Below are 8,515 nucleotides of genomic sequence, written 5' to 3'. Positions count from 1 at the left end.
TAGTTTTGAGATAGCGGTCCAAGCAGAATGCCCGGCGCATCGATTAGTCGGCTATTTCGTCAGTCGATCCAACCGACTAAACCCGAATAAATTTAAGGAACAATAAGTTTTTTTTTCTACGGGGAGCCGACTAATCGGTCAACGATGCAACATACGCTTATGGAAATTTAACCCAGACGTAAGCCGGCATTTTTCGAGACGAGATTTGTCTGATCACGCCTTCCGTCGGAAGGGAAGTAAATGTTGGTCCCGGACTAACCTAAAAAAGGTTAGGTCGTTAGCTCAGTCCAGGTGTAGGAGTCGTCTCCCTGGGTCCTGCCTCGGTGGAGTCGCTGGAAGGCAGTTGGACTAACAATCCAAAGGTCGTCAGTTCGAATCCCGGGGTGGATGGAAGCTAATGTGTAAAAAGAGGTTTGCAATTGCCTCAACAATCAAGCCTTCGAACACCTAGTTTCGAGTAGGAATCTCGCAATCGAGAACGCCAAGGCAATGCTGTAGAGCGAATAATTTGATTTTTGTAAGCCGACTAATCGGTATTCGCAATCAGCCAACTCGACCATACGAAGTTGGCTGATTTAAAGGTTGATTAAAATCACTGTCTCCAGAGAAATCCGGGAATCTGTATCCTAATGGACCGGTTGATGAATAAGCTATAAATAAATTTTCGAACTAATTTTTTTGTCTATTTTTTAGAACTCTCGGTCAAAGTTCAAAATGTTTTGTAATTAAAATTTGTTGAATATTTCGTAATAAAAACATACCCCAAAAGATTTAGGTAAATACACCGATAGTCAATTGAAGCGCTGGGCCTTCTGCTGGGACCTCAACCTCAAAACTATGTTTTGGCACACCACCTTCAAAACATTTAAAATTCTACTTGAAACTTGCCTATTTTACTTAAAAGTGACGATTGAAACACTTAGCAAACACTTACCAAACATTGTTGAAGCTACTTTTTCCTACATCATTGAAAAATGCAGGAATTCCTTTTCGAATTAACGTAGACAAAAATTTGCCTAAGTCCACAACACTAAGGGAGCGTTCTTTTATTACGTAACGCAGTAGGGGGGGAGGGGGGGTCGGAGGCCGTGTTACGCTCCATACAATTTTTTTAAAATTTGTATGGAAATTTTGTTACGAGGGGGGGGGGAGGGGGTCTAAAAGTCCGATTTTTCGCGTTACGTAATAAAAGAACGCTCCCTAAAACGTATTTCATTGACCGATTCTTTGACCATTTTAGTGTGTTTCCGTGCATGCCCAACAAAGGCCAATTTAATATGTCGATTAATAGATCGACTGAAATCTTGTCATCGACGCACGCCAACTTAGTAGGTTTACTGGTCGGTAGTTTTAGGAGACATCCGATTTCGTTGGCTGATTGCTCAGATTGAGAACTGTCAAACTTTTTACAGGGTTATCCCGCTACTATCGAGAAATTAAAAGTGAGAGTGTGTGCGTGCAACATGGAGTTAAACTTTTCAAAGTGCCATGGTAATCTTCACAGCAACTTCACAGAAAGTTTAACTCCATGTTGCACACACTCTCACTTTTAATTTCTCGATAGAGTTATCTACGTGCGCATGTGTTGCGTGTACGTACACGAAAAAGATTGAGGTTAAATTTCGTACCGGCCAGCAAAAACAAATGGTAAGCTAGTGTGCGTGAGATCGGGCTTAGATAACTCTATCGAGAAATTAAAAGTGAGAGTGTGTGCGTGCAACATGGAGTTAAACTTTTCAAAGAGTCATGGTAACCTTCACAGCATCTTCATAGAAAGTTTAACTCCATGTTGCACACACTCTCACTTTTAATTTCTCGATACAAAGAATGTGTCTTCAATATATTTTTTAAGCATACACCACACTTCCTTTTAAGATATTCCAACAAAATTGTCAATCTTACGCCCCGTCTAAATAAAGAAGGCACATGAAGAAAATTGAACCGCGTTATGTATCATCTTGACGTATTGGTGGGAACGCAAGCGCAAACGTAACATAACAGACAGACGTCAAAATGTATTTTAGTTGATTTTGTAGTCAAACTTCTCATGTGATTGTAAATAGTACTAGTGAATCACTAAGGAAATATTTTTAATGTATTCTTTTCGCGATATCTATTATAAAAAAAATAATTAAAATTGTGAGTACGCAATGTGAGACTGTGGAGTGCATATACATCTTTTTTATTACTTAGTTTGAATGCTTAAAAACATTATATGAATCCATTTGTTTTATTTTTGCATTCTATGATTTCTTTGCGTAAAAGTTTTTTTTTTCAATTGCCAATTTCACAATATGAGTAAGATTTCATAACATATACGCATACAAAAATCATACATCTCTTTAAAAAAAACTTTAGATAAAAATTATATTATGTTTTACCGAAGAACTCAAATGTTTGGAAATATTTACTTTTCGTTCTTCTTTGCTGGTTTTTTCTGTTGGACATAATGTTATTTGAAATGCTATGCCAATATAATACCAGCGCCGGTTTAAAAAATAATGCATCTGTGTATCTTGCTCAATAAAAGTTTCAAGAACTAAGCACGAGCGTGTCATAATTAGGACACGTACCTACTTTTTGGTCTCTCAGGAGGAATTGAACACGTCAAATTTAGTTTACATTTGAACCAAAGACTTAAGTCAGTATGGGTCACCTCTTGTTTTGATCCAAAATTTTCAGAAACATGTTTCATTTCTTTATTTTTATTAGTTTTCTACACACCAACTATTTGTTTTCATGTAGACCATTAAAAGTTAGGCCAAGTGTAAAAAATCGCCCAAAATTCCGCGGAGGCAAGCGGACAAGTTGGACAGGCGTTGGGCGTGTTAACAAGTGTTCAAAAATCGAGAAGTCCTCAACTTGGTATTGAAATCTACTCACCTGCTGATTCCATGTTGTTCTTAGTGATATTCTTCACCACATCAAATACATTTGTGATTGATGAACGGCTTATGCTTGAATTTCTTGAAGCTTCTGAAAAATAACAAGATTGAAAAATAAATGTTATCAAAATTAATTTGCCCTGTCGGGAACCGTAGTGTAAGTGTAAGCGTGATTGCCTCTCACCCAGTCGGCCTGGGTTCGATCCCAGACGGTCCCGGTGGCATTTTTCGAGACAAGATTTGTCTGACCACGCCTTCCGTCGGACGGGGAAGGAAATGTTGGCCCCGGACTAACCTAAAAAGGTTAGGTCGTTAGCTCAGTCCAGGTGTAGGTGTCGTCTCCCTGGGTCCTGTCTCAGTGGAGTCGCTGGTAGGCAGTTGGACTCACAATCCAAAGGTCGTCAGTTTGAATCCCGGGTGGATTGAATGCTAAGGTGTAAAAAGAGGTTTACAATTGCCTCAACAATCAAGCCTTCGAACAAGCCTTCGAGTAGGAATCTCGCAATCGAGAACGCCAAGGCAATGCTGTAGAGCGAATAAATTGATTTGATTTTTAAAAATTAAACTGGATTAGAATTCAATTCAATAATCTGTCGATTGACTCGTTTTTCAAAGTATTTGGTTATCCCGACTTTGAGAAATTTCAAAGATTTTACAAATTTTCTTAGTGAGTATAAAAAAATGAAAATCAGCTTTATTTTTTTTTTATTTTCAAGTCATTTTAGCTCGAAGTGAATTATTTTGTCAAAATTGGTCAAAAATTCGAAATTGAAAAAAAAACACTTTAATACCAAAATAATACTAAAATGTGGTATCCTGACTTAGAAAATTTTCCACAACTTCAAGTCATCTCTTTATTTATTAGTTATTTTGTTAAAATTGGTCAAAATTTTCCCATAGTTTCAGAGGAATTTGATAAAATACTGAAATACAGAAAAAAAATGCCAAAATGTGGTGTCTGACCTTTGACAAATTCTGTAATTTTGCAATATCAAAACAATATCTTAAATTGGTATTATACCAAATTTTGCTCTTGCATAATCCTTAAGGGTGCACAGCCCTAGTAACATTTTTAAACTTACAGGTTTTATCATGGTTCTGGAAACCTTCATACGGCCTATATGGGCTTTTATGGCCTACTTAAAACCTAAAATGTTACTAGGGAGCAACCAAGGAAGTTGTTGTCTTCTTCTTCCAAAATTGTCAAACTTACGGACCCATTCCTGCATTAACGGGATTTTAAAATTAATCAAACTTTGTTGTAAATTACTTTGTGGACAGTACTTTAGGAGATGAATAAAACAATATTTCGATAGTACTTGTAGTTGTGAAGATACTTATATGTATGTAACAAAAATCTGGGTGTCAAAGCTCTGGTTGATGTGCACCGTTAAGACAAATTTTAAAGGGTCAAGGAATAACAAAAGTTGGTATTGATACCAGACAAAGGTTTACAACATCGAAAAGAAGTCGGGACAACTGATATGTGCACTACCTTTAGTTCATTTAAACTAAACCTTAATATCACTGATAGACTTAAATGTTTTGTTACTAAAAAATGTGATGGTTGAGAGCGTATTTGTTTATTTCTGGACTTTTTTAAAACCGGCTCCGTGGCTTAATGGTTGCGGCTTCTGCCTTGCAAGCAGAAGGTTCAGGGATTAATTTCCGGTCGGTTCCTTTGAAATTTGGAATCAAGAATAGGGACGTGGCGTTACATCGTGCTGCCACCTGGTTTTTTGAGGTGCAAGAGTGGAAAAGTGCTGAGTCATCGTCTAAAAATAGACGGCGTCCTATCTCGCCCAGCAAAATGAAGTCGATAAAGTAGTCGGTTTCGATGAGGAAAAGTGGAAAACGTGGTCCAAAAATAGCGACGCCATCCCCCTATTGAACTTTGAATATGAACAAAAAACCTTTAAGAATCAGGTGAGATTCGAACTCACTCCATTGGATTGATGGTCTGGAAAGCTAACCAGTCGGCCACTATAGAGTTGATTCTCTAAAATCGAATTGATTCGTAGTGACGAAATAATGTCACAAGGTGTACCACATCAAACCATTATATAACTACTAATACCGTCTCAAAAAACAGTCCAGGGCCATCTCATATACTCATGAACTGGACGAGGGAGTCGTGGATCGAAGAAATCGTTAGCCAGAGAAAGGTATTCGCTTCGAAGGTTCTTGAGATATATGGTGGTTACTAAGACCAATTCTCTGAGATTTCAGTCATTCGTTTTTTTTGTATTTTTTAATACGGTTGAAACTTTTTTGGTGCCTTCGGTATGCCCAAAGAAGCCATTTGCATCATTAGTTCGTTCATATAATTTTCCATACAAATTTGGCAGTTGTCCATACAAAAATGATATGTGAAAATTCAAAAATCTGTATCTTTTGAAGGAATTTTTTGATCGATTAGGTGTCTTCGGTAAAGTTGTAGGTATGAATATGGACTACACTGAAAAAAAATGATACGCAGTAAAAAAATGTGGTGATTTTTAATATCACTTTTTGTCACTAAAAATTAATTTGCAAAAAAAACACTACACCCAAAGTTAAAGAACGAGGGGATAGTCTTCACGAAAAGAAACGTGAGGAAAGTGCTATTTTGCGAGAGTATAGTCCTCTCGCGTGTTCATTCGTTCATAGGAACAGTTCATCCTATTGAGTGGCTTATATGGACAAATGACCGACACTTAGTCACCGAACCATGGTGGCCCATACGGCAAAGGCACGGTTCGATATGCCGAAGGTCTTGGGTTTGAATCTCGGTACCGGTACTTTTTTTTTGATAGATGAACTTTTTCGGAAAATGAACCATGAGTAAAGTACTCTCGGTAATTTCGGGATTTATCCTCTCCGTCCGCACAAAGTACCATTTTACAACCGAATCGTGCTCATTATCCTCTCGTATGACGATACCCAGTTCTGGGTGTATTTTTATTTTATTTATTTGATTATTTTTTTGATACACCCAAAGTTAAAGAACGAGGGGATAGTCCTCACGAAAAGAAACGTGAGGAAAGTGCTATATTGCGAGAGTATAGTCCTCTCGCGTGTTCATTCGTTCATTGGAACAGTTCATCCTATGAGTGGCTTATATAGGGACGTGGCGTTACATCGTGCTGCCACCTGGTTTTTTTAAGCGCAAGAGTGTAAAAGTGCTGAGTCCTCGTCTAAAAATAGACGGCGTCCTATCTCGCCCAGCAAAATGAAGTCGATAAAGTAGTCGGTTTCGATGAGAAAAAGTGGAAAATGTGGTCTAAAAATAGCGACGCCATCCCCCTATGGACAAACGACCGCCACTTAGTCACCGAACCATGGTGGCCCATAGGGACGTGGCGTTACATCGTGCTGCCACCTGGTTTTTTGAGGTGCAAGAGTGGAAAAGTGCTGTGTCATCGTCTAAAAATAGACGGCGTCCTATCTCGCCCAGCAAAATTAAGTCGATAAAGTAGTCGGTTTCGATGAGAAAAAGTGGAAAACGTGGTCTAAAAATAGCGACGCCATCCCCCTATACGTCAAAGGCACGGTTCAATATGCCGAAGGTTTTGGGTTCGAGTCTCGGTATCGGTACTTTTTTTTTTTTTTGATGGATGAACTTTTTTGGAAAATGAACCATGAGTAAAGTACTCTCGGTAATTTCGGGATTTATCCTCTCCAGTACCACAGTACCATTTTACTACCGAATCGTGCTCTTTATCCTCTCGTATGACGATGCCCAGTTCTGGGTGTATTTTTATTTTTTTTTATATGTATTAGAGGACATCAAATGCCAACTTTTCAGAAATTTACAGAAGGGGCAAAAAATCTTTGACCGAGTTATAATTTTTTTAATCAATACAGAATTTAAAAAAAAATTGAAATATTGGTCGTAAAAATTTTTCAACTTGAGTTTTCGATGTAAAATCGAAATTGCAATCAAAAAGTACTCAAGTGATTTTTTGATAAGGTGCACCATTATAGTTATAGCCATTTTTAGGTAACTTTTTTGAAAATAGTCGCAGTTTTTAATCTTTGAAAAAAATTGTTTTTGAAAAGCTGAGAAAATTCTCTATATTTTGCTTTATTGAACTTTGTGTAAATGTAAATCAAGACTAACATTTCAAAAGGGCGTAATATTGAATGTTTGGCCCGTTTGAAATTTTAGTCTTAATTTTAATTTTTTCTTAATTTTTTTTCGAAAAGATCGGAAAATTTCACGAATGTTTCATATTTTAACATTGAAAATCGGACCATTAGTTGCTGAGATATCGACATTAGAAAATGGTGGGTTGTTTGGGTGAGACTTAGAAAACATCAGTTTTCCTGTTCTTAAACCTTTGCATGGCAATATCTTAGCAACTAAGGGTCGTATCAACAAAGTTCAATCAAGCAAAATATAGAGAATTTTCTCAGCTCTTCAAAAAAAAGTTCAAAGGTGAGCAAACACTAATTTTAAAAATGAAAGACTGCGATTATTTTCAAAAAATCTACCTTAAAATGGATTTAACTTGAAAACGGTGCACTTTATCAAAAAATCACTAAGGAACTTTTTGATTGCAAATTCGATTTTACATCGAAAACTCAAGTTGAAAAATTTTTGCGACCAATATTTCGATTTAAAAAAAACTTTATTGATTAAAAAAAATTATAACTCGGTCAAAGATTTTTTGCCCATTCTGGAAATTTCTGAAAAGTTGGCATTTGATGTCCTCTAAAACATATCAAAAAATAAAAAAAAATAGTATTTTTTTGCTAATTAAGTTTTGGTGACAAAAAGTGAAATTAAAAATCACCATATTTTTTTTTTTACTGTGTATCATTTTTTTTCAGTGTAGTCCATATCCATACCAACAACTTTGCCGACGACACCAAATCGATCAAAAAATTCCATCAAAAGATACAGATTTTTGAATTTTCACTAACTAATGATGCAAAATAGCTTCTTTGGGCATACCAAAGGCACCAAAAAGTTTCAGCCGGATTAAAAAATACAAAAATTAAAATTAAAGAAAAAAGACCGATTCCATAGAGAACAGCTCCTAACCGAACCGTCTCAGTTGAAATGTGGAGTTTTTTTTTAAAAGGTGCAATAAACCAAATTTACATTTCTTTGCTTTTTGGGTGTTTTTGAGATCGATATAAAAAAAACACCTAAAAAGCAAAAACTTAAAATTTGGTTTATTGGACCTTTTCGAAAAAAACTCCAGAAATATACTATGGTCATGGCCAAGTCCTGCCAAGATGGAGTTTCAAATACATACATACATACATTTCTGGACTTTTTTAACAGGTCCTATAAACAAATCGGCTGTTGTGTGCTATCTTGCGACAATTGTGCTGTAAAAAGAAATGTTCAACGCAGCCAAGATTTTGACTGAGATTCGGCTCAGGCAACAATTCAAGCAAAACAATCTAAATGGGCCAAAGCAAAATATGAACAATCAGTCTATCCTGCTCACATCAGTTGGTGATTACAGCTAGAACGAGCAGGATAGAATTTTTGTTTGTTTTTTTGAACGAGCAGGATAGAATTTTTGTTTGTTTTTCTTGTATGGCCCATTTGTATTATTTTGCTTGATTGTTTCTGAATACCTTTATCATAATTAAATGTGTCATTAACTATTTTTATTGAAGTTCTGCATTTC

The 8,515-nt window shown here is 36.4% G+C and overlaps 1 protein-coding gene across 1 annotated transcript in view; it reads left to right on the top strand.

The window, feature by feature from the left end:
• The first annotated feature begins 1,999 nt into the window (after positions 1 to 1,999).
• LOC6034739 (cell growth regulator with RING finger domain protein 1) overlaps positions 2,000 to 8,515 on the top strand; it is a 37,948-nt gene continuing 31,432 nt past the window's right edge. Inside the window, exon 1 of the mRNA XM_038266494.1 lies at positions 2,000 to 2,139. The gene's annotated coding sequence lies outside the window, so the exon portion shown is untranslated. The remainder of the gene's footprint in view (positions 2,140 to 8,515) is intronic.

This window comes from Culex quinquefasciatus, chromosome 1, assembly GCF_015732765.1.
Source record: "Culex quinquefasciatus strain JHB chromosome 1, VPISU_Cqui_1.0_pri_paternal, whole genome shotgun sequence".
In the NCBI taxonomy this organism is placed as follows: Eukaryota; Metazoa; Arthropoda; class Insecta; order Diptera; family Culicidae; genus Culex; species Culex quinquefasciatus.
Note: the sequence above shows the minus strand (reverse complement) of the source record. Positions and strands in the feature narration are given on the sequence as shown.